General features: G+C 36.4%; 3 long non-coding RNA genes across 3 annotated transcripts; 2 read left to right on the top strand and 1 right to left on the bottom strand.

Moving 5' to 3' along the window:
* Window positions 1–4,058: 4,058 nt before the first annotated feature.
* On the bottom strand, window positions 4,059–5,193 carry LOC126629825 (uncharacterized). The gene is made up of 2 exons (XR_007625870.1): window positions 4,739–5,193; window positions 4,059–4,640 (listed from the first exon to the last, which is right to left on the bottom strand). It is a non-coding gene; the product is annotated as an uncharacterized LOC126629825 (long non-coding RNA).
* Window positions 5,194–10,003: 4,810 nt separating this feature from the next.
* Window positions 10,004–11,210, top strand: LOC126629823 (uncharacterized). Its single transcript, XR_007625869.1, has 2 exons — window positions 10,004–10,512; window positions 10,936–11,210. It is a non-coding gene; the product is annotated as an uncharacterized LOC126629823 (long non-coding RNA).
* A 4,462-nt stretch (window positions 11,211–15,672) lies between these two features.
* On the top strand, window positions 15,673–16,838 carry LOC126629829 (uncharacterized). Its single transcript, XR_007625873.1, has 2 exons — window positions 15,673–16,078; window positions 16,330–16,838. It is a non-coding gene; the product is annotated as an uncharacterized LOC126629829 (long non-coding RNA).
* Window positions 16,839–27,761: the final 10,923 nt, after the last annotated feature.

Consider the following 27,761-nt stretch of genomic DNA (forward strand, 5'->3'; position numbering starts at 1 on the left):
AATGACCCTCCGTGTTGGGGGGCACCCAGTTGATGGTTGACTTCTACAGGGGTGATGAGCTCGTGTGTTTTAGTATATCTAGCCTCGTGGAGCATCTCGAAGACCTTCTCATACTGCTCTTGGAGGATCTCATTCTTTATCGCTATCTTGTTGTTCTGAGCCTTCAACTTATCAACTTTAGCCTGAAGAGCAAACTTCTTTTGTTCCTTTTTTCATTGCTTCGCACTAGGTGCAAGAGGGGTGTCATTCTGTGTGTTGTGGTTTCCTTCGCTCCCTATATTGGAAAGGGATGCTTGGTCAAAAGAGAGTGTACGAATGGTGGAAACCAGCTTAACAAACTGAAGAGAGTGGGAATAAGTGTTGTTCTTATAGACGGTTCCAAATGTTGATGCACAAAATCAATGAGGACTTTGGTACAACAGAAAGTGTTAAGTCTGTGACATTTGCTAGATTGTTTCGTTCACTAGTGTGGATAAGTATGCAAATGGATAGAGACAGGGAAGCAAACACAAGATGTATGTGGTTCACCCAGATTAGCTACGTCTACGGAGTAGAGGAGTTCTCATTAATTGTGAAGGGTTTACACAAGTACATAGGTTCAAGCTCTCCTTTAGTGAGTACTAGTGAATGATTTAGTACAAATGACATTCGGAAATATTGTGAGAGAATGATCTCTATTTATATAAGAGAGTTTCTAGTTTCATTCTAACATTGACATATGTCGTGCTGTGATTGGCCTCTGATGTCGACACGTGTCGCATTATGATTAGCCTCTGATGTTGACATGTGTCGCGTTGTGATTGGCCTCCTAGTTGGAGGGAGACTCTTATGGGTCCTTGGCGGTATAATGTTGACCGGTGCTTAGTAGTTTCGGGGTTGGTCAAGTATGGTACAAACAAAGTGAAAGGTCATAGTTCAATTCTCACCAAATGAGAATTTGAACCACATTATTGCTAACCTATTGTGAGGCTTAGCCTACCTCTTCCTTAGTGTAGATAATATCGTTGTTAAAAAAAAAAATTATGACCATTTATTTTTAGTACCACTGAGTCGTCCAGATTAATGAAAAAAAATTAAAGTCACTAATCTTAACCTGAATATATTAATTGAATTAAGTAAGCTAAAATATTATTTCATCAATTTTTTTTTTTTTTGTCAAACGATATATTTTGTTAAATTAGATGTTAAATTAGCCACTTACAGAGTTCGAACTCACGCTGTCATGCAATGGCTTAATTCATTTACACCACTGTGGTACTACCAAGTAGTCCGTAATATTAAAAAATAATAATAATAAAGTCACTAATCTTAAACCGAATTTATTAATTGAAGTGGGTTAAGCAACCTCGGCCCACTCTATATTCAATAAAATGCACCCAAAAGCAAACATTTGTCTGAGATTATGGAAGTAAGTGTTTGTTTTATTTGGAAACCCGAGCCTGAATTCTATGTATAATTTTACAAGGACAATGAGCAACATTGTAAGACAATACAATACAAATCTTACATTTCCAGACTAATACTTATCATTATTCTAATCATATTAGCTTTATTTTAATCACATCTCTCATTCTTTGCAATTTTTTGCATTCGCAAGGAAAATTGCAAGTCTCAATGGGGTTGGTACTGTTACCAAAGTAGACGCCGTCAGCTGTTTAAATAGGTTTTGCAATAGTTTCATGCAAATTATTTAGGTAGGGTTTGATTCGAATTCGATCCCCCTTTTCTTTTCTTTTTTGGAAACTAGGAATATTCATTGCCAGGGCCGAAGCTAGAGAAAAACAAGGAAAGCCAAAACAGGCTAACAACATTAGGAAACAAAAATAGCAGTAAGGGAGCAAGAGGCATGGGAACAGACAGAACCACGACACTCCCTTACAACTAAAACAACCTACACTAGGTTGGAGGGCATGGAAGCCCATCTTTGTTTAGAATTCCAATAAGCGATGATGGGGGTCTGTCGACCCAGACTAAGTCGCACATCTTCCCTCCCACATGCAACGCCACGAAATTTGTCTCTTCATTTGCCGATCTTGGGACCCAAGACTAGGTACATGCATGGAAAAGAGTGTTCCACTTGTCGAATTTTGCACAGAGTAGGAAACGTCTCCCAATTGCCATTATCGATGCATCCATTCACCCATGAGATCACTTCTTTCGAGTCAGATTCGATAATGACATTCAAAAAACTGTGTTAGAGAGCAAGGGTGCATCATTCCAACACACCTATAGCCTCTACCGCCAAGCATGACGGAGCTCGGATCACCCTCCATCAAATAGCTAGACACACGACATCAGAATTTCGCACCACAACACTGATCGAACTAGCGCCATTACAAGCCTTCCAACATGCATAAACATTAATCTTGATCGTGTCTGCCAATGGAGGAGCCCAGCTATCAGGGTGAATCACAGCTGACCTACGCGCAATACTTGTCTGAGAGCCCAAGGACCTTACATTAAAAAAAAGAAGCAGACACACATGATATAGCATGAATGGTTCGAGCTGGTGACGGCAATTAGGCATTGAAAATGGCATTGCACCTAGCTTTCCAAATATGCCAACAAGAAAATGCAATATGCCCCAAGATTTGCAGACGTGTGGACTTGTTCTTAAGCATCGCCATCATAATGCTTTTAAGCCAGACTTGGAAAGTGGTAACGAAGCTCCAATCAATGCGATACCCCAACTGACCTCCAAACCACACACCATCTACCTACAGACACAGAAGTAACACATGCTTAATGGATTCCTCCTGATCCTTGCAAAGAGGGCAAAGAGGGGAGAAGCCACACCGCTGTTGAAACAACTCTAATTTTGTAGCCGCTGCATGGTTTAGAACCCTTCATAGGAATTTCTTAATTTTTGCAAGGGCTTCCAAACTCCATATACATTTCCACACCAAGGGGCAGATTTTAATTGAGGAGGATACGCGGTGGATTCAAGTCCGTTGAGCATTCTTGTGCACCCAATGGTATTTGGAACGCACAGTATAGTTCCCCCTTTTATCAATAAGCCAAATTACACGGTTATGCCTTTCGTCCTCACCGAGAGGGATATCCCGGACCTCAACTTGGTCTTCCACCGATACTAGGCCTTCGAGAGACTCGAGGTGTAACTTTGACAACCTGGACTGATCAGAGACGAATTTGATCCCCTTCAGTAAACTGTTCCTTTGTTTTTTCTATTTTCTTTTTGGTTCTTTTCCAACACTAGCACAACTTTATTTGGCAATTGGCATTTTTAAGTGATTTGCATTTACCATTTGTTAAAAAAACCCTAAATCTGAAAGCTCCCAGCTGCTGGGGCTGGCCCCCTGTGCGAGTTTGAGGTTGGCGGTCGCCCTTCTCCTACCTTCTCTTAGCTCTCCTTCCCCTCACCGCCCTTTGCACAATGTACCCATCTGGTAGTTCGTATATGCACATTGAAAGTGTTTGTTCGAATCAATGAAATCTTATATCACCACCCTTTGTTTGATGGGAAATGCACTTCTATTTTCTTTTTTAGTTTCTCCTCTAAAAACTTATTCTTCTAAAATCCAAATTAAACTTTTACAACTTATAATGTCGCAATATATGAACTCAAATCAAACGAATATACCAATTTTTTTTTTGTTCGAATTGGAATGTCAGAGCAGTACCACGTGGCAAAGACTGTTGCATTTTCAACTTTTGACCGGGGACCCTTGCAGCTTGTTCACATAGGTGACGTGATTCTATCATGACTGGACTTGAGGCTAGAATTTTCATGGCTCCTGCTATGGCCACTAATTGCTAAGACTCGCAATAATGGGTAGAAAGTGTTTTGGAGTGGTTTTGGTACCTTGCCTTGGCAAAATATGATGAGTGAAAGTGCTCTAAAAGTCGTGTTTTTATTGCATCAACCCGTTATGTACTGATTAAGAAAGCTCCACCAAACCCTTTGTGCATGCTACTAAATTGTCAATTCAAATAAAGTTACTAGTTTATTCAATTAACATTAATATGTGAGTGTTACTCAAAATTAAAGGTATGCGTGGGCCAAGTCGGGCCCCAAATTGGAGGGATTAGACCGGATCTGTTTGAAAATGAAACAGGGCGGGTCATATTCTATTTTTTTTTAAACAGAACTGAACCTATTTGGTTCCTACAAGAACACGAGTCCTTTTTGTTTTACATCTTTTTGTTTTCTAGTGGAAACCTGTCGTGCCCCAATTCTGAGATACACTCGGAATCGACACATGACAGTAGGACAGTACCGATACAACATATAGTACATAGAGTCATTAAGACTCATACATACAATATACATTAGAGCTTCAGTGGAAATAACTTAACAATAAAGGGTGACAACACTTAATCTTTAGTGAGCATTTGAAATTCTCTTCTTTAACCGCTACCCGTTACTCTGCAAAACAACCTTACACCGTGAGAATGACGCACTGGGCAAAGCAAAACCCGGATAAGCTGCAAAGGTCGTGTGAGTGACAATAATACATTTGTGAATATAAGTAAGATCAAATGATTAAATGTAAAAGTAATGGTTACATCCACATAGGATTTTCCTCTGAATACTGGATCAATCTGTCATTCTGATCACCATTGTCATCATTCCATCATTCACTTTGAATTATGACTCATCACTCGCCTTTCATCTTTTTCTGAATGGTCACAAGGATCCAATTGTCACATATTTCATAATTTAACCATCATAGGTCTCATTATACGTAGAGGAATGGTTCTTAAGTCCGAATCTCACCATACGTCTTTCGAGATAACAAGCAGTCATCACACAACCCGAAGTTATGTAGGAATGACACACCATCAACAATAAAATCACATGTAGGAATGAGATTAGTATCTCATCTCTTTTGTATCAAACAGGAACGAGTAACATATGAATCTGTTCACTTTAGATACACTATCAAGTCAACCATTTGATTCAATCGTCTATTTCTAGATTGAAGGATTGAGCCACATAAGTCTTCAATCTCTTCTTTCATATATGTAATAAACAATAGAGCTATAAAGAGACACAGTTCAACCGAAACCTACAATAAGTAACTGAATAGGAAATGACCTCCATTGTGGATTAACCAAGCAAAGTCACTCTTACGAATAATGATAGGCCATGATCACCCAATGTGGATTAACTAGGCAAGATCATCATGTACCACTATGACATGGTGCATATTCCAACTTGATGCCACATCATCCTATGATACTATGTTAGTAGTCTTTTACTAGCCCCTCACAATTCCCAATCATTTGAAACATACAGAGTTGAGTTTGGGAGGAGATGATGGTGATAATGGTGGTCGCAACTCGCAAGTCGTCAAAAAGAGGGAGACAAATACAGAGTTAAGTCTGTGAATTGGTGATGGTTAGGAGTCGTGATTGAATCAATGAAAGGAATAGACGAGATACAAAAGAGTGAATCTAAGAGGAGAAAAGGTTTGACTCGGGGGCCCGTTTCCTAAGATTTTTGGACCCATTGGGCTTTGTTAATTATTTGGAGCCACCCCGCCCTGTTTCGTGTTAAAAAAATTTAAACCCACCATGTATTTGTCCTGAATCACATGGACCCACCCTGACTTATGGGTGTAGGGCCCGTTTGCCAACCCACACCCAAAATTGATTGCCAAAAGAAAAATTGATTGCCAAAAGAAAATAAAGGTAAAAACTTACTAGAAAAAAATAAGATGTTAAAAATAATTAAAGGAAAGTCTTTGCAAAGACTCCTTCCGGGCTGACCTAACGACCACCATGCACCATGCTTCCTACTGCCTGTCATGGCAGCCGCCCCTCTCTTCTGATATTTGTTTTGATTACTCCTTTATTACTCCTCAAAACTCTACAATCCACTAGGGCTGGGTTTGGTTTTTTGCTAAAACCGAAACCAAACCGAAATTTCGGTTCGGTTCAATTTTTTTCGGTTTTTTTTTTTTGGTTTGGTTTCGGTTTTTTTTTTCCCCTCCAAAAAATAAAAAATTTTGAAGTATGAAATTTTAAGATCTCCAAAACAATCATAACATAAGAATTCCAACTAGAATCAAAGACAATGAAAATAAACATTTAAAGTTTAACTAGAATCATCAATCAAGTCTTCCAAATTTAAAATAAACATCACACAAGTAAAATAAACCTTCAAAGTAGAATGCACAAAGTCTAAATTTGATGATCTCAATGAGTTTGAGCTTAAGCTCGAGGCCTTTGATGCACTTGACTTCATCTAATTAAGATACAAAACATATAATAAGCAAAGGTATGATGCACATGCAAAAGCTATGGATGCACATAATTAACCGAACTGAAAAAACAACTTTACAATATTGAGTATATATGAACTTTGGAAAAGATATCAGCATCAAAATATAAGGATTACAGATAACAGATAATGACTCCATATGGTTCTCACAATATTATAAGGATCAAAGACTACAGATACAAAACATATATATATTGTCATGAAACCATTAGCTACCATAATGACTCCATATGGTCCTCACAATATTATAAGAACATATTTATAATTAAGTTGTCTACAAATAATTTAAGCCCAGTTCATCATCTCTGCTTTAACCCAGGTTTTCATTTGGTTGCTTTTGGACTACAAATCACGTACATTATGTAGCTACTTTGGATCGTATGAAATCCACTCAAACCCTAGTATTTTTTCTTTGTACATTGTCATTGGTTTGATTTTTGTGTTTTCTTTTCACGGATCAAGCACAAGTTCTCTTCTTTTCCCAGTACTCCCCCACAGCCCCAATTTCTCCAATAACCCTAATTTCCCCAACAGCCCCAATTTCCCCAACAGCCTTAATTTCCCCACATCAATAGACACTCCCCAACAACCCTAATTTCCCCAACAGCCCAAATTTCCCCACATCGACAGACACTCCCCTGGCATACCCAAAACAAATTGCAGTGCATAACCAAAATTTCTCACAAATTAATCAAACCTCAACTAATAGTCTAATAATGTTTAGAAATGAAATTACCCAACCAAATCCTGCATACCCAAAACAAATTGCAAAATCCACGAAATTGAAAAGTTACAGACCAGAACCAATGAAATTGAAAAAAAAAACAATCTACAAAACGCATCACAGGGGTGACTGGGTGAGAGACTAACCTTGCAAATGAGGGAATTTGTGGGTTGAGACTCGAGACTCGAAATGGAGAGAGGAAATCGTGGGTCGCACGCGGGTCACAGGTCACAGGGGTGAGAGATTGAGAGTGAGATGGCGTCGGCGAGATGTGAGACAGGTCGCAGATCGCTGGGAAGGAAGAAGATGAAGCGGAAGAGCGGCGGAGCTGGGAAGGAGATGGTCTAGAGTGAGAGTACAGAGGAGAGGTATGGCTGCTACTAATGGCTAGGGTTAAAGGGTTTTGTTGATTACTCATAAAAATTAAAAAAAATCTCCGAAATCCTGAAGGCATGAAGGTTCGAACCCATGCGCTCCAGCTTGACAAGTTTCACTGAAACCAACTTGGCAACAAGTTCTGTTTTGTTATGATTGTATGACTTAACTATTTATAAATATTGAAAAAAATAATTAAATATATATATCGGTTCGCTTCGGTTTTCGAACCTCAAAAACCGAAATCGAATTGGCCAGATTCGGTTCGGTTTTTTTCGGCCTCAGTCCGGTTCGGTTTTTTTTCGGTTTTCGATTTTTTGAACCATTCCCTACAATCCGCACACAAAGAAAGAGAAAACAAAATTAAAATATAAAAATAATGAGTTGGGTCAATTTCAAGAATAATTTATGACATAAACCCTTAATCAATAAGAGTAAGAAATTTCAAGCAGGCTTCAGTGTTGATCTTAATTTGTTCTTATTCAAACACAAAACTTCCACTTCCTACTGTTACTACAAAGATCTTCAAGTTCCAAAGACAGAAATTGGGTTGTTGAATTAAAAAAAAAAATTGTGATTCAGATACTGCGATATAATGTACTACACTTACTACTACTACTACTACAGCCAGCGTCTTCACGCACTTCAAATTCCAAAGAGAACCTATCTGTCTCTGTAATGACAAATCTGACTGCATGCCTGGCTTAGGCTCTGAAACTGTCCGTCATGGAGCCTGGCTTAGGCTCTGAAACTGTCCGTCATGGAATACAAAAAATGGCCCTAATCCCAATTTAAAATTAAAACACCCCAAATACTCACTATCCAAACCAAACCAAACCAAACCAAACCTTCTAATTTTCTCATTTTCTGTGTTTTCAAGTTGAGAGTCTGAACATGGGTAACTGGGTTTTGTCCATATAAATGTACTTTTTTTCTTAACATTGCTAATAAAAAACCTTTTATTAATATTTTGCTTAGTGGACCTTGATGGGTTTGGGAGTGTTTTGGGTACCGGGTCTAAAATATCGATATTATTCCGATCTTTTCATCGAAATTTTCGTGTTTTTAAACTACCGATATTTTCGATATCATCGATATTTTAGACCTTGATAGAAACTCTATGTGGTATTAAGTCACTCATGTATCTTACCATGCAATATATAAAGTGCAACATATTGTACTAATTTATTATATATAAATGATTATGGTGTATTTAAACTTCTTTCATTAATTACTATATATTTTCTACACTCACAATGTTTGCCAACTCGCTATATAATCAACTTAATCAGTTAAATCCATCATGCAATGCATTTCATTCCAATTTTTTGTAATAAACTAATAGATAATTGACTAAATAAACATTTCGCAAAGTTTCAATAAAAATTTTCAAGTTTTTCTTACAATTTTTGTGGTTTTTATTCAATTTTTATCAATAACGTTAATATCTCGATATTTCCATCTAAATTTTCGTGTTTTTTAATTATTAATATTTCCAATAGCATCGATATTTTAGACCTTACTTAAGTCTGAGGAAGATAGATTCGACATCGTGGGGCATCCAAATCTTAACAGTGCCCAGAAATCTCCTTGGAGAGACTGTAAATTTTTTTGTGGCCCCCTTCATCTCGAAAATTTCCAGATCTTTGCCTACCAAGTTTTTAATTAAAGGAAAACTAATAAAAAAATGTTTGAAAACTTTGAGTTTTAACTATAAGAACAAAATAAATGGTAAAGTAAATAGTATCAAAATTGACTTTTTAGTGTAAAAATATGGTTTTTCATTAAAGTAAACAATACTTGGAGTTTTTCGTTAAAGTTCCTTTTTAACTAAGGAGGTAGATTGTTTGCCCTCCTGTTTGGATGTCCTTCCCATCCCCTCTTATTTTGTGCGGTCACAGTTAAACCACGTCAACATTTTATATTAATTTTTTATAAAGATAATAAGATATAAAGCAATAAAAATATAAAATATTAATTTGATTTAACCGTGACCGTACAAATAAGAATGGATGAAAATGACATCCCAACACAGAAGGACAGACAATCTGCTACCTTTAACTAAAGCAAAGCAAATAAAAAAAATCAGAATCCTAACCCTAGGTTTTTCATTTTACCAGCTACGATTTGACTGATGGTCAATCACCCTCATTCTTCATCAATCGGATTCAGCTCCTCAGAAATCTATTTTTCCTTTGCTTTTTCTTTTTCTCTTTTCAAGTCAACTATACAGTGAACTGAATCAAGATTATTTAAATGAAAACTAATAAAAATGATTTGAAATTTTTGAAATTTAATAATAAGGATAAATAAATAGTAAAATAAATAGTATTAGAATTAACATTTTAATGTAAAAATATGATTTTTCGTTAAAATAAATCGTACCGTAAACGTTTCGTTAAAGTTCTTTTATGCAAAAAGGTCAAAGAAAAATTTAGGGTTTTGTTTATCCAGTCAATCACGCTTCCTCTTCAACAGACTGCGCATGTGTTCCTGCTTCTGCACACACACACACTTACGCAGCCAAAACTTTTTTAATGGATCGTTTTACTTTTGTTCCATGATTGCACGGTTGCACGAAAGAAGTTGGGAAAAGGCTTTGATGATCGGCAGAAAGTAGGGGTGGGTTCAAAAAACCGAAAACCGAAAAAAACCGAGAACCAAACCGAACCGAGACCGAAAAAAACCGAACCGAAAAAAAACCGAACCGAAAACTGTCAAACCGAACCGAACCGAATATGGCTGGTTCGGTTTCGGTTTTTGAGGTTCGAAAACCGAACCGAACCGAACCGAACCGAATATATATTTAATTATTTTTTTTATAATATTTTAATTATAAAAAATAAAAAAATCTCTAAAGTTCTGGAGGCATGTGGGTTTGAACCCGTGCACTCCTGTTGAGAGGTTTCAACGAAACCAACATGGCAATTGGTATTGTTTTGTTATAGTTGTATAACTAAACTATTTATAAAGATATAAATCTATAGCCTTTTGTGCAATTAGAAATCAACAAAACCCTAGCCACTAGTAGTAGCAGCCAACCTTTTCTTTTTTCATTCCCCTCTTCTCTCTCTCTCTGCCCTGCGCCTCCAGACTCCCTTCTTGTCCAAATTTCTCCATTCTTCTCCATTCTTCTCTCTCCGTTTCTCGATCTTCTCACTCCAGGGTAAGATCTCCAATCTCTCTTATTTATTTTGTCGATTTATGGGTTTTTTTAGAGTAAATTCCATGGAGGGAATCTGAAATTTTGGTGTAAATTTATGGGTTGTTGTTTTGTTTTGTATTGTAGATTTGTTTGATTTTTGTGTTGTGAGAGTCTCACCCATTTCTTTCCCTTTCTTTTTTTCTACCTTGATATCTATATTTGATTATCCCCTTTTTTCGCAATTCTTTTCTTCATTTTTGCATACTCCTTTCTCAATTGACCTTTTTTGTTTGTTTTTGATAATTTTTTTTATGTCAATGTTGATTTTTAAATTCCGTTTGAAGTTCAATTTTTTTTCTGGGTAATGTTTCCAATTATTTTTGTAATCTTTATATTTTTCGGTGGATTTTTTGTGACTAAAGTTTTAATCTTTTCGTTTTGCAGTGGGCACTGAAGTTGGGTGGATGAAATCCTTTTCCTCCTCAGATCACAGGAACAAGAAACAGTTGTTGCATGCCTCAAATCGTTACTGTTTCGACGAGGGTTAATGGAGAGAAAGGGTAAATTTGCAGCCGAATGCAGAAAAAAAATGTGCTTCAAGCTCCAGATATTAAAAAAAAAAAATCATGAAAAAACCGAAAAAAAACCGAAACCGAACCGAAAAAAATCAAAACCGAAAAAAACCGAACCGAAAAAAACCGAAAAAAAATCGGACCGAACCGAACCGAACCGAAATTTCGGTTCGGTTTCGGTTTTAGCAAAAAACCGAACCGTTTCAAACCGAACCCAGCCCTAGCAGAAAGGCCTATAATCTATTGCTTTTTGCTGCTGCAGGCTTGTAGCTTTCGGCTTTCTCTCACTTGTCCCTATACTGTGGCTTTTTCTTTTTTGTCAAACACCGTGAAACGAGGCCTTTTCTTCTTGCTCAAGTACCTCTCTTCTTATTGGAAGATGATCCTCTCCTAGCTCCGGATGGTGATCTTCCTGATCAACCTATCTAAACCGTTCAGTTTTAATTCAACGACTCCAAACAGACAGATTATCTAAAAGTTATAATAATTGCAATCGTTACATTAAATTTGAACAGTCCAGATGAGCTAGTCAGAGGATATCCCCATCCCGAGCTCAGGAGAGGATCCTCTTCCCTTCTTATTAGCTTTCTATCTCCCTTATTTTTATAGGAAAACTAATTAAAATAGTTTGAAAACTTTGAATTTTAACAATAAGGACAAAATAAAGGGTAAAGTGAATAGTATCAATATTGATTTTTTAGTGTAAAAATGTGATTTTTCGTTAAAATAAACACTACTGAGAATTTTTGGTTAAAGTTCCCTATTTTTATAGCTTGTAATGTTAGGGTTAGAGAGCTACTGTAAGCGGTGATGTAGGAACTTATTTCCCTACCCACTATTTATAATTGATTTGTGTGACTATCTCTGACATTAATTAATTGTAGAGATATTACTGTATCATGTGTAATTAGAGTGAAATTATATACTTGATATATCCCAAGGGATAAACATATAATTGTATATTGTCGATAATTGAAAATAAAAAAAATGTAGTTGAGTGTTAAAACTTAAAACTTGACCCAAAAGACGATCTATCATTTCAGAGAGATATTAGGTGGACGCTCCAATTGTAAATTCAAGTAGCAGACCTCTTGCTATCAGAGTTTTTCATTCATGAATTTTGGATATGTGAACACTAAAAAGTACGTTTGATCAAATCACGTAACCTAAAAGCATTGATGACCAGAATAAACACATTCACTAGTTGTGTATAGCTAATGATATATGACATTATTTCTCACGAAGATTATAAAGTGACAAGTCATAACAAATGATAACCACATAACTGTATGTAACCGATGGTTGATAAAAATAAATCACTCAGAAAAAGCAAAGGAGAATGGGTTAGATATATGGAACTCAGCTCATCATCGCATGGATGGGTGAGGTACATATAAAAGGTCAAAAGTGTGAAATGCCACTTTGAGTTATTTTACCAAACAGGTGGTGGAACGAATGCATGAAATCTCATATTTCATTGAAAGAAGTTGGCTAAGAAGACAAATGAATCATACTGTGGGGACTAGGGCAGTCGAATGCGTGTGGGACTGGGGGCAACATAAGTTTGTTTCGGGTTCTGATCCAAGAAACAAAGCTTATGCTTGGTCGTCAATCCATCCCTTTCTTACCAGCAAATTATTCACCTCGAAATCAACTCCCTTCAATTATTTTAACTTTTATCAACTAGGGTTTTTAGTTTACCTTTTAACCGTAGCGTAAAAAGGCACATGCGATGTGTTAAACTTAGTTGTATAATCTTCCATTGATATAGTTTTCAAAATAGGCTCATAATAACTGTAACAATCTCAAAACTGAAAAATGGTATGAAACGCATTCAGTCGATAATTATTTGGCTTTCCTCCATCAGCGATTGCTAGTCATCAATGTTTTCGTAAATGATTGATACTATCATTATTTTTAGAGTAAATCTCAGTTTACTACCTTCATGTTTCGTGGTTTTCAACATTTAGTACATCAAGTTTTTTTCGTTGCAGAGTCATAGCTAAAATGTTAATTTTGGGACAATCTCATACATCCGTTAGTCAAACTGTTAAGTCTGTCGTTAATTAATGACGTGGTGCCTATGTAGACAATGACCGAGTGTCACGTGTCATTAAGGGGTTCATGTGGAAATTAAAAATTTGGGTAAAAGACTATTTACTACCCTCATGTTTTCTGGTTTTCAATATTTAGTACATCAAGTTTTTTTCGTCTCAGATTCATACCTAAAGTGTAAATTTTGAGACAGTATCATACATCCGTTAGTCAAACTGTTAAATATGCCGTTAATTGTGACGTGGCGCCATGATTGGGCACCACGTGTCATCCACCTTTTTTTTTTCTTTTCTTCTTTCTTATTCCTTCTTCCTTCTTCTACAACTTTTTTTTTTCTTCCTCCTTCTCCTTCTTCCTTCCTCCTCTTCCTTCCCCTTCTTCTCCTTCTTCCTTCTTCCTTCTTCTTCCTTCTCCTTCTCCTTCTTCTTCTTCTTTCTCTGACTGCAACTTTTTTTTTTCTTCCTCCTTCTCATTCCTCCTTCCTCCTTCCTCCTTCTTCCTTCCCCTTCTTCTCCTTCTTCCTTCTTCTTCCTACTTCTTCTTCCTCCGAATCTAGGGAAGATGAAGGTTTTTTTTTTCTTCCTCCTTCTTCTCCTTCTTTCTTCATCCTTCTTCCTTCCCCTTCTTCTTCTTCTTCCTCCGAATCTGGGGAAGATGGATTTTTTTTTTTCCTTCTTTCTTCTTCTTCTTCTCTTCTTCTTCCTTCGACTGCAACTTTTTTTTTTCTTCCTTCTTCTTCTTCCTCCTTCTTCCTCCTTCTTCTTCTCCTTCTTCCTTCCTCCTTTTTCCTTCCTCCTTCTTCCTCCTTCTTCCTTCCCCTTCTTCCTTCTTCCTTCTTCCTTCTTCTTCATCTTCCTCAAAAAAAAAAAAAAAAAAAACCTTCATCTTCCCCAGATTTGAGGAAGAAGAAGAAGAAGGAAGAAGAAGAAGGAAGGAGAAGAAGGGGAAGGAAGGAGGAAGAAAGAAGGAGAAGAAGGAGGAAGAAAAAAAAAAGGTTGCAGTCGGAGGAAGAAGAAGAAGAAGAAAGAAGAAGAAGGAGGAAAAAGGAGGAAGAAGAAGAAAGAAGAAAAAAAAAAAAAACTTCCCCAGATTCGGAGGAAGAAGAAGAAGAAGGAGAAGGAGAAGAAGAAGGAAAGGAGAAGAAGGGGAAGGAAGAAGGAGGAGGAAGAAAAAAAAATTGCAGAAGAAAGAAGAAAAGAAAAGAAAAAAAACGTGGATGACACGTGGCGCCCAATCATGGCGCCACGTCACAATTAACGGTAAATTTAACAGTTTAACTAACGGATGTATGAGACTGTCCCAAAATTTACACTTTAGGTATGAATCTGAGACGAAAAAAACTTGATGTACTAAATGTTGAAAACCACAAAACATGAGGGTAGTAAACAGTCTTTTACCCTAGAATTTTTTTAAATTTAAAATAACATTTTTTATCACAAAAAAAAAAAAAAATCCCTTTTGTCACTCGTCTTCCTCCCAGAGGAAGTTTGATTCGCCCATCCGTCAGGGCCAGCCCAGGCCCAGTGCAAGCAGGGCGACCGTCCAGGGCCCAAAAAATTAGGGGCACCAAAATTATTAGGGTGGTATATTTATATATGTTTTTATAAGAGTATAAATTTATAAAATTTGGTTCAAAGACACATAAATTTAACTAGAAGTGGTGGTTTGTCATTTGAAAATAATGAGGAGATCTTGGGTTCAAAACGTCATGTGTGCTTATTTACTTTTCATTTTTTACAAATTTCTTTTTATAAGAGTATAAATTTATAAAATTTGGTTAAATGATTAAGAAGTTTAATTAGAAACAATGATTTTTGTTGTTTAAAATTAACAAGAGGTCATAAGTTCGAAATGTTATGTGCATTTTTATTTTTTTCAATTTTTACAAATTTTTGTTTGGTTGTTAATTTATTTTTAGTTACTATCTAGTAGCTATGTGGGTTGTTATTTTTAAATATTCGTTTTAATTCAAGTCTAATCTTCAACAAATAATAATACGTATACCAAATTTGCAAATTATATGACGTGTCATCAAAATGTTTAATTTAGTGCCCATTCATTAATAATACATATCAATTAAAGACTCGAAAATATCATTATTTTTTAGTCCCATATTGACAAGGTTAGTAAATAAGAAAAAAACATCTCACGATTTATTAAAAAAAAACATTTAAAGTTCAGATAGAAAACAAAATTCTTCATCTATCTACTTGTAAGCCCGAAGTTTTTTTGTTTCCCTTTCTCAATACAAAGTAAATTAGTTTTTCTGTGTTTCTAAATTATTGAGTTTGAAATGTTTTTCTAAGTATAATTTTTTCGATGTCTTATGTGTGAAAATAAATAATTTTTTTACATGAAGTTAGGATACTTTTTTTTACGTCGCCCCGCACGTCAAAAATCTCTGGACCGGCCCTACCATCCGTCCCAATCCCCTCCTCCGTTCTCTCTTCCACGTCCCACCCTCCGGCCACCTCTTCTTCCAAATTAGCGGGACCCACCTCCTTCCCCCTCGTCAAATGTCCCTAGCCAAACCCAAGTACCTTTCCATGGTCTCCATCGGTTTGAACTTATCCGCCAACACCTCCTAGGAGACTTCACCTTCACAGATTCCTTCATTTCTTATCTCAATTTCCAATTCCAACCAGTTAAGCCAAAGCACTCATCCCTCTCTGAATCAGGGCCCAGCTCCCTCATTTCAAACCCTAATCACCAAAGCCCTCAATTATCAAATTCCAAAACGAAACTCGAAACCGTAAACTTACCATCAAAGGCCGAACCTTTTTTTATGGTATTTTTTCTAGGCTGTGGTTATTGTTCGTGACATAGCTGCCTGTTTGGTTTCCAGGAAAATTTTGGTTTTTCTCTCACTTTCCTGGAATGGTTGCTATGCCCAGCACTCTCATTTCTTCGCTGCCTTGAGCTATCATCTCCTCATGATCCCATTTGTTTTGCCGAAGCTTGTGAGAATAGTTTTCTCCTAACCCTTTGTGTTTTCTGGATTTATTTTGTTGTATTTTTTATGGGTTTTGATTTTACTTAGAATTATCGGCTTTTGAGATCTGAAATTGTGGCCCTAGTGGGAGTGTTTGATTTGGTTGAATGTATAAATTTTGGTTTTAGTAAAAAAAAGTTGGGATTTTTCATGGTTTAGGGGGGTGTATTTGGTTGAGATTTGATCTGGGTTTTGAAAGTTTTAGCTCGATTTTTGTAGGGTTGTTGATTTTTCTGGATTTTGGAGATGAAGATAAAGCCATGGTTGCTACAGTTTTAGGAACCAGAGCTTTCGATTACTTGATTTCGAGCTCGGTTTGCAGAAGAGGAAATGAGGGTTTGGTGGGTTGGTGCAGAGGAGAGAATGGAGGGATAAGAGAGAGGAGCGAGGAGAGAAGGGAGGGTGGTGCAGGTTGTAGAAGAGAGAGAGAGAGAGGATGGAAGGGGTGCGGGTTGCAGAAGAGAGAAGGGAGGGAGAGGATGCGATGGGGTTGGGGGAGGTAGAAGAGTGTTTTTTTTATGAACCCCTTCTAAAAAAACAAAAATTTCAGGTGGATCTCTTAATGCTATGTGACGTTTAGTTATTGTTCACATAGACATTATGTCATTAGTTAATTGCAGAATTAACAGTTTGATTAACGAATGTATGAGATTGTTTCAAAATTAACACTTTAGGTATGACTCTGGGATGAAAAAAACTTGATATATTTAATATTGAAAACCACGAAACATGAAGGTAATAAACTGAGATTTACCCTTCTTTAAGTATATTAGGTCAAAATGGCCATCCTTATTGCACTGTTGATCAATGTACCAACCTGACAACCAACTTTTCTTATAGATGCAAATATGTCGTGCAAACTTAAGGAGACGATTGTAGGGTGCTGCTTTAGCTGTAAAGCTTCAAGTGCTATCCCTTTTCTAAAACGAAGGAAAAAAAGGTGTTATTTCTAAGATCATCTCCAACCTTTAGGTTAAAATCTAAAATTTTTTATTTAGAAAAATTTAGGTTTAACTTAGAAACAGTTTTTAGCCTGAAGTTATAAAAGAATAAATTTAAGATAATTTTTTTTTTCTTAAAGTAACTTAAAAAAAAAAAAAATTTATGTAGACTATCCTAATCTAATTTTATGAACATTTCAACCTAAAAATTTTTAGATTCCGATAAATATTGAAAAATCAATAAATTGATACTATGAAACTCATGGAACAGTACGAAAGAATATGAAACACATAGAAGAATTTTTAAGTGCTTTAGCTGTTGGATTTAAATTTAGACTATTAGATCTTTTTTTTAACCATTGGATTTAATCATATTAGATCTTAGTTGTTGGATTCAATAAATTTGTAAATATAAAACTAAAAAAATACACATATGTGGGCTAGCCCCACCAAGGTCTAAAATATCGCTGATATCGGAAATATCAGTAGTCCAAAAACACGGAAATTTCTATAGAAATATCGGGATATTATCGATATCAATAAAAATTGAATAAAAACCACAGAAATTGTAAGAAAAACTTGGAAATTTTTATAAAAACTTTGCAGGATGTTTATTTACTCAATTTTCTATTAGTTTATCACAAAAAATTGGAAGGAAATGCATTGCATGATGGATTTAACTGATTTAAGTTGATTATGTAGCGAGCTGACAAACATTGTGAGTGTAGAAAATATGTAGTAATTAATGAAAGAAGTTTAAACACACCATAATCATTTATATATAATGAATTAGTACAATATTTTACACTTTATATATTGCATGGTAAGATACATGAGTGACTTAGTACCACATAGAGTTCCTATGAGGTTCAAAATTTTCACTATCTTCATCATCTCTATGTGTAGAGTAAGTGTATTATGAAGAGTAATCATCAAATGATAAATCCCCAAAATAGTTTTGCATGTAATTGTTAACATGCCACCCATATGAATCCGAGATTGGTTGACGTTGTTCATAAGCAAAACCATTTGAAGATTGAGTCTCGGATTCTTTCCATGAGTCGCTCGATTCCATCCCAACATGAATGAGATATGAAGGGTAGGGAAATGGTTGGTTATGAGTATAACCATAGTTACTATTTCTGGGGGGGACATTATCGCATCGTTGGACATTATTTCCTGGATCTAATCCACTAAGATGGTACTTAAGTCGTGTCACTCGGTCACTCTTCATTACCCGACCACAATATTTGCAAATTGTGCCATGTTTGTTTCCGTCTATTGGGTCTCCATGTTCCCAAGCTGGATCACGTTTAGTAACTCCACTAGACATCTTAAACGTACCTATATTTATTTTTCATGGAAATTAGGCAATTATTTTTTGGCCAAAAAATATAGTAGTGATGACGGTGATATAAGAGAACATAAATAATAAAGTTATTCTACAGAAGAATTAAATACGAAGTAAAGAAAATGATTGCAAGAATTTAAGTAATTATAAAAATAATATGAAATAATAAAACATAATATTAATGAATAATAATCCAATTTAATGAATAGTCCAATTTGATAATAATCCAATTTGATAATAAAAAAACCTAATATTAATGAATAATAATCCAATTTGATAGTAAAACCTAATATTAATAAAATAATAAATAACATTAAACATATTAAAATTATCTTAGGGAATAATTATACAACATTACTTAATTACTTCAAAAAATTAACATGCAAGTATTATTTGGTTCTTAGATCACATGTATGGGTCCACACAATTTTTTTTGTTGTTGTATAAATTACAATAATATAAATATAAGTTTGTAAACTTACCTTAAATATGAAACCCTTTGTGTTGAAGCTCTAAAAGGGCTCTGGAAAGGCTCTAAAAGGGCTAAGAGAAGAAGAAGAAACGAAAAGGTGTAATAAAGGTGTGATGATTTGATACTCCGAATGTGAAAGAGTTGGAAGTGGCACATACTTTTTGTCTTGTCAAAAGTTGTCAAAAGTTGGCCCATTTGGGGGATTTATATTATATATATTTTATATTATATTATGTAACTTATCATAACACACACACACCACCACACACACACACTGACACACACACACACACACACCGACACACACACACACTGACACACACATTGAATTATTATGTTTATTTTATCGATATTATCCTAATATATTGACGAAAATAAGGTGGATACGTGTGAAAATATCCCCCTCTCAAAAAATCGATATTATCGGATAAATATCTCCGATAATATCGATATTTAAGACCTTGAGCCCCACTACCCAGAGGGGAATCATGACCTAAATTTGCCCCATAAATGAGTTTTGCGTTAAAACTCATATTTGCCTCAAGGGTTGGAGCAAGTTGGGGTAAACTTAGAACCTAAAATTTGAGTTTTACTCAAAGGATTGGAGTAGGTCAAATAAGTTGAGCTATACTAAAATGGGTTCCATTTGTAAAACATATTATGTATATCACAAAAAAAAAAAAAAAAAGGGAAAAAAAAGAAGATCACGAATTGACTAAATCAATTATCATGAACTTATTTGTAGAAAGAGAGTCGGCACATGCTCAAGAATGTCTTCTACTCTCTACAATCTAAATGGTCTTGCTAGTGAATAGAGTTTAGCATCGGAAGCATGTATTGTGAGAGCAGGGACAATCCTTATATAGCCACTACGATATTTCTCAATCAAGACTATTATTAACTGAGAGCTACTCATAATCACAATTATATATTTTATGTCCTAATATATTAAGTTTTACCAAACAGAAATTACGTTATTAGTTAATAAGAGTTAAGACTTTATTACAGGGGCAATATAAGCACTGCAATATCAATCGAATATCAAGTTATTATAATTTAAACAATAAGCTACCCAAAAATCAAGCAGTTTAATTGGCAAGTCATTGATGCTCCTAACAATCTTTACAACATTGCGATCGCAGTTATGTAGTATGGAGTACCTTTCCTTTGTGGGCTTTACTTAAGACTTAGGTTCAAGCCTTAGTCATTACAACCCATCAAAACTTCTATTTTTCTTTTCTTTTTTATTTATTTTTATTTTTATTTTTATTTTATCAAACCATTAAAACTTCTAATCAAATCTAGCTCTTTACAGTTATACAAAGGGAAGCCTTGATGAAAATATTGGATTGAGCTAAATCGGTGGGCCCTGGCCCATTTTATTATAAACAAGGTGGCGTGCCCATAAAAGGAGTTGGAAATTTGATCCACGTTATTATTTGATGGATTCCATTTTATTTCTCGTCATTGGATCATCGGAATGAATAATTCAAATGAATACAATGAACATGGTTAAATATAGGTGTGCAAGAAAAATAAAAAGGATCTATGATTATCATTTGTCATTTTTAATCCTTGTGAGATAAAAATTGGTTGTTTCGTGTCTTGTTCTCATAGTATTGAGTTATTAAGCAGCTTACTACATTTCTTATGGAGTTTGTGTTGTGTCAGATAATGCCACCCCAATATGTTTGGTTCAACCATAAGAGCAACTCCACCCCAAGAAAATTGCTTGGGCTATTACGCTATCCAATCCCCCAGCTCCCCATAACCACTCTAGCCTTACCCAATCAACTGGGCTCAAGGGGAGCTTGACTCACCACACAGGCTAGAATAGTCCTGAGTAGATCTGACGTTAGCCACCATTTTTTTTTTTCACCTGGTGCGTGAATTACACGCGGGAAAAGTGACGAGTGTCTTGACGAGAAAATAAGGTTGGGCCCCACACTGCAGGCGCACTCAACCCAACCATGAAGAGGGCGACATGGCTCTTCCTGAGCTATTAGATTTTAGCGGCTTTATTTTGTACCGTCGGATTTCCAACAGTAAAATAATTTTGAATTCGAATCCAACAGCTAGTACACATGGCACTTTCTGGTCCGTTAGATTTTTCGATCAACGGTCCATAATTTTTTATCTTAAAAAATTAAAATAATGTTTCAGACATTATTATGACAAATCTATTGAAAGGCGCAATGGTTGAAGAAGGAATTACATTAATAAGTCCATCGCATGAACAGTTTCGAGTATCCAAGGTTGGACCCCAGGTTTAATCAATTTAATACTATAGTAATGAAGAGGATTAATTCTTCATTTTTATGAGGGTTCTGAGAACCTTAACCAACTTGTTGATGGTGGTGGTGATGTGGGTGTCACTGGTGATCTTGATCTAATAATGTCTAAATATCCTCATATATATTAAGGGCCGGTATCAATTACAACTTACTTCACGTCATAAAACATGCTAGTTCTTATTTGCGTAATTAATTAAGTCTTTGATTACTATATATGTAACATTAAAGCCATGCAATACATACAATTATAGTTGTCTATTTGTTTTCCAGGCGTGGAACATGTAGGAGGTGATATGATCGCAAATGTTCCAAGTGGAGATGTTAGAACAAACATCAAAACCAAGATCATGCTATAAGAGTCACAACCATCATACAGACAAAAATTCATATTCAATTGCATAGTTAAAGAACTAACATGCTGATGCTCCAGTTGACGATCATACCATAATCGATACCAGCAAGCAAATAAACCTTCTCCTCTCCAGAATACAAAGGGCTCAAACTAATAATAGGTCTTAGTTCAAAATTGAGCGTTTTATCTGTGAGAGCAGATGCCACTATACATAGAACATAATATATCCTAGCCAAAACAAATAAGGGACTTCCCTATAAAAAACTATAAAGAAGACTAAACATGTTTCTTTGTCCAATAGTGAATCAGTTTCTTTGTTCTTTTAATCCAATAACAAGATGGATTACTAATCCATTCTCAATAGACTTTTTGTGCAAACTTGACACTAATAACCGGTTCCTTAGACTTCATACTTGTTGATGCAAATTTCCGCCGTCTTTAGCCTTGACAAAAATGCACTTGCAAAACAATCAACACCTTTGATCAAAGACCTAAGCCTCACACGACCACAAGGTTGGGGGGGGGTTTAGGCCAACGAATCTCTGTTGCCTAAGTTAGTTTATCTGAGAGAGTAAAGTGTTTAGGGCTTTTTAGGGGTAGCTAAAGCCCTGAAAATTTGGTAGAATATGGGGTATTTATAGGGATAGGGTTGGCCACAACGTTAGGGCTTTACCCTACACGTGGCGGCATCCTATTGGCCTAGATGTTGATGGAGAAATATTCTCAAGATATTAAATAGGAAATAATATCTTGAGATAATGGTGTAATTATCCCTAATTTATTTAATTGGGATTACTTATTTGATTGGAGTCAATCCTCAATTGGGTATGTATTAAAGATAGGATTTGGGTAATTAATCCTTATCTTTAATTCCTTGCCAAGGGCAGGTGAGCTATGGGCAGTCACATTCAGTTGCTGAGATCTTCAGGGGTGTGAGCTGGGCGTGAGAGTATTTGAGAAGCCTGCCCATTTATTAAGGGCAATCTTGTCTTTCTTGAATAAAAATCCACGTGTTGCCTCTAGAATTTTTGGGATTATTTTAGGCTCCACAAATGCCCCCACACCTACTGGGCTGCACGTAAGAAAAGGATAGTAGGTGTAGGAATCCCAAGCTGCTTAGGCTTGTAGAATTGTTTCCCAATTTGAACTTGATCTTCTTTCTTGATTTGGAGATAGGAAAAGGAAACCAACTGCTCCCAACACGTATTTAATTCTGCCTTAAGCATGGGATTAAATAAATTTGGAGAACAATCATTATTCAACCAAGGAAGAGAAGCCAGAGGAAATTTTTCTTCCCCCTCCCCTAGCTTTCTTATTGTCTTGCCCCTGTAAAGAGTCATCTCTCGTTGTTGTTCTTCTTCTCCGTGCCGCACCAACGTAAGAAAAATTTGAAATTTCTTCTTCTTGAATTTTTTTTAGGAGTCTTGGGACTGCTTGGTGGCGCATCATAAGTTGGCTCAGCTTGGTCGAGGTGCTGGGGCGCAGTAAGGTCGGCTTGGGCTGGACCTTCAGGGCTGCTGGCCTGGGGACCGTTGATAGGAGCATATTTATGCGACTGAGTTAGCTTGTTCTCATGCATGTATGTTGTTATTTCTTAGTTAATTATGTATTTTAAGCTATTTTCGTGTGTTTGTAGGTCCATAGGCCTTATAAAGCAATAAGATGCATTTTGGTGCATTTTGGAGCAGTTTTGGGCTTGGAATGGATAGCACATGCATGGAGTAAGGTGGATGGACGAAATTGAAGACTAAAGAGGCTAGGAATGTGTTAAAGAGAAAGAAGAATTAGTGTAAAAAGGACAAAAAGCTCAGCCATAAAGGGGTGTCACTCCACCATTCACCTTTCCATCATTGCCGTGCACCAACATTGCACTCCCTTTGGATTCCTATGCCGTGCATCATCATCCATGTTCCCTCCATTGACTCATTTGTTGCATCATTCCACTTCCTATCCTTTGTCTACCATGTGCACAATATCTTTTCACCTCTTTGCACTCATTGATTCACCACTTACTCACCTTTCCACCCGTGCCATGCATAATCACCATTGTCCCCTTCATGCACCAGATTTCTTGCACTCATTTCATGCACCATTACACTCATTACACTTCATTGCCGTGCACCACCCTTGTTTCCTTCATTATTTTTGATTTCATGCATCAATACATTGAATCATTACATTCAATTGCTGCACACTCCTTGTTCCATTCACCCATTAAATTTTATACAACTTTTACCTCCACTACATGCACTTATTGATGCACCATCCACCACCTTTGGAATCCTATGCCATGCATCATGACATTTGCTGCACCTCTGAATCATTTCTGCATCATTCCACATCCCTTTCCTTTTTATACCATGTACACAATCATTCATGTTCTCTAGCTGCAACACCACTCTATTTTACCCCCAATGCTTTGCATCATCACTTAATTTTCACCTTTGAATCATTTCAACACCACTCCTTGCACTCATTGCTGCAACACCACTCCATTTTACTTCCCATGCCTTGCATCATTACTTCATTTTTACCCTTGAATCATTGCACACACCACCAATTCACCTTCCTTGCCATGCACTTCCTCTAGAAAAGGAAGTGTGGGTAGCAGCCATAAAGTTTAGTTTTTGCTTAATCATTCATCCCCATTTCAATACAACCTTCATCCAAACACATCCATTCATCTTTACATCCATTCCTCCATATAAACAAACCTTCAAACACTCACCAACATCTTGTGCCGTAGCAAAGAAAGGGAAGGAAAGTGCTTGGACGTGCTTGCTGTCAAACTTGGATCGTTGGAGCGTTTAGGTGTTTTCTTTCTTTTGTTTCTAATGTTTAAATTCATTTCCTTTCGTTTTGTTGTAAATATGAGTGACTAAACCTCTCTTGGCTAGGGGTGATTTCAAAGCCATGATTATGTGTGCAATATAATTTGATAAATTCCAATTATGAACTCTTGAATCGTGAATGCAATTGGCTTAACTATTTGATTGATAACTTATTTGTATTTGTTAATTAAGGGTCGACACTTAATTGGCATGCATAAATCCGTTGCTAGAATATAAGGAAGTTTCACATAATCATTACAAACTTATATTCACATGTAGTGAATGTCGCTTATAAATGATCGCGTTAAGTTCAATTCCTAGCATGAGTGACATGATGTCATAGTTGCAAGTGCTTTGTCAATGCTTATGATTTTCATTAAACGTAATGATCTTTGATTGTATCTCTATTATGATGTCATGTAGGGAACTTTTGAAGAATGTTTTGGGTTGTCGAATGATCTCATCCAATCCAATAAAACAAGGAAAATCTGAGAGTTAACTAGTGATGTCACGGTTAATTTGGAGCATTGTCGTTCATAATTCAATGAAGTAGTAACTGGAAATCAAGTTATTTGCATACATGTCATGTGTGGAGAAAAAGCCTCTAGCTATCCCATCCATCATCTTATTTCTCACATTCGTTTTACAATCTGTCTAGATTTTCATACTTGTTTGTTTGTTACAACTTCATCCAAATCAAAACCCCCCTTTTAGTTCTTGTTTCAAAGTGTTTCAAATCTATTTTAGTTTGTGTTTTTAAGTGTTTTGATTCAAGTAAAAGTCAATTTTCGTCCAAAGTCGTTCCTAGTGTCTAGTTTAAGTTTATTTGGTTGTTTTGAGCTGTTTTGAGTATTTTAAGTTTGCTTTGAGTCTTGTGAATCTTGTTAAGTGTTTTTAAGTTTAGTTTTATGTTTTTGAGTTAGTTTAGAGGTTATTAGCAAGCCCTCCTAATCCCCGGTCCAGAACGATCCCTACTTATACTTATACTACAATTGTCAAAAGAGGGTTAAATTTGTGTGTTAAGTTAATTTTCGCATCAAGTTTTTGGCGCCATTGCCGGGGATTAGCAACTTTGCTAATCGCTTGTTATTTCTTTTTGTTTATTTTCATGTGTTTTTGTTCCTAGTTGCTGATTTTACTTGTTTTCTTGTTTTAGGTGGTTTATGACTCGAAGTTCTCAACCTGTTCATATGCACATCTTTGACTTTGATGACGATTTTGAACGAACTTTGAGACGAGCAAGGAATCAACAAGATCCCCAACCATCTTAACCTGCACCAGATCTTGAAGAAGACAAAGTAGAAGAACAAGAGGAGGCCACGACAAGGACTTTTGAAGAAGTCCAAGATATGGCAGTAGACAATCGAACAATCAAGGAGCTTTCCGCTCTGGGATTGGACAATGCTCTGCCTTTATGCATCCAATATCCAAGGGCGGCCCAAAACAAGACCGACGAGTTCGAATTAAAGTCCAGTTTATTGCATCATATACCTAATAAACATTTGAAGGAGTTCGAGGTTGTTTGTTCGAGCATGACCCCTGTGAATGTTGATGGGAGCATTCTGAAAATGAAGGCTTTTCCCTTTTCTTTCTTGGAAAAGGCTAAAGATTGGTTGTATAAGCTAGCCCCCAGAACTGTCACATCATGGGAGAGTATGAAACGGGCATTTTTGGAGAAGTTTTTCCCAACTTCTCGAGTCATTCTACTATGCAAAAGGATTAGTGGCATTCAGCAAAACCAAGGTGAATCATTTCCTACTTACTATGAGCGTTTTAAAACCCTTGTTGCTTCATGTCCACAGTACCAGATGAAGGAGGAGCTTTTTCTTCAATATTTCTACGAAGGGCTTCTACCAATTGAACGCCAAATGCTAGACACCTTAGCGGGAGGAGCTTTGGTGGACAAAACACCCATGGTTGCCAAGACCTTAATTGCTAACCGAGCATTGAATGCTCAACAATATGAAGGTGTTGGTCAAAGAGACAACCCACGACAACAACAAGTTAATGAGGTAAGTGCTATTTCTGAACTTCAAAATCAAATGGCTAATCTTACTACTCTTCTTTCACAGGTGGTTGAAAAACCAAAAGAACAAAGTGTAGCTGCTTGTGGCGTGTGCTCAATGAATGGACATCTCATGGATAAGTGCCCTCAATTGATTGAGAACGGAGATTGGGAATCTGCCAACGTTGTGGGTTTTGGGAGTCAAAACCAACCAAGGAATGATCCGTTCTCGAATACATACAATCCAGGTTGGAGAGATCATCCAAATTTCAAATGGAGGGAGCCCCAACAAACCCAACAACAAAATGCATTCAGACAGCAACCTCCGGGATTCTATTAAAGGCTGTATGCACCCGCACAACCCCAAACACAACTTGCCCAAAATAACTCAGGTTCGTCTTTTGATAATGCTCAAGTTATTCAGCTACTAACTACGTTGGCGAAGGGTCAGGAAAATCAAGCCAAAGATATGCATAATTACGCCAAGGAAGTGAAAAATCAAGCTCGAGAGGTGACTAAATTGAAGAGACAAATGGGACAAATAGCTGAGTTCATGGGGCAATTTAGTAGAGAACCAGGTAAGTTACCTAGTTTGACGGATGTGAATCCAAAGGAAGGCTTCGAATCTGCCAAAGCCATCACCTTGCGAAGTGGAAAAGAAGTTGAATCTGATCCCAGCCCATCTAAATCCAATCAAAAAGAGGACGAAAAGATGCAATCTGAGGAGAAGGAACAAGGCCTGCCCTGGGCAAAGATTGAGCAATCTTTGCCGCAGCCACCTACACACCCTAATTCGACCACCAAAGGTAAGTTGGGTTAAAATTCCATAACTTTTAATTCCATTCCAACCAATGCACCATTTCCTCGCATGTTTATGCAATCAAAGAAGGATGAGAGTGACAGAGACATCCTTGACACATTCAGAAAGGTGCAAGTCAACATTCCACTTCTAGATTTGATCGGATCATATTTATATATATTTTTACTTCGAATTCACTCGTCTTTTCTTAGTTAGTTCCTTATATTTTTGAGCTATTTACGTTATTTTTATGTTTATAGGATTTGTTATGCAAAGAAAATAAAAATAAGCACAAATGAGTTTTAAATAATAAACCGAAAGAATATTGGTTTTATTTTTGGATTGGGTTTTATTTTGGTTTATTTTATATGCATTGAATTGATTGTTTCATAGAATATTGGTTTTGGATTTGTTACTTGAATTTGTTCTTAATTCCCAACTGCTACTAATTTAGAGTTTATGATACAAATTAGTTTTGTATTATTTTGTCAAGGAAGAATCCAAGGACAGCAAGCTGCCTTTGCAGCTGGAGGAAAGCAAGTCAGCGACAAAGGGATCCAAGGAAATCAGAAGAATTAGGGGACAGCAACTGGCAAAGCAGAGGAA

This window comes from Malus sylvestris, chromosome 7, assembly GCF_916048215.2.
Source record: "Malus sylvestris chromosome 7, drMalSylv7.2, whole genome shotgun sequence".
Lineage (NCBI taxonomy): Eukaryota > Viridiplantae > Streptophyta > Magnoliopsida > Rosales > Rosaceae > Malus > Malus sylvestris.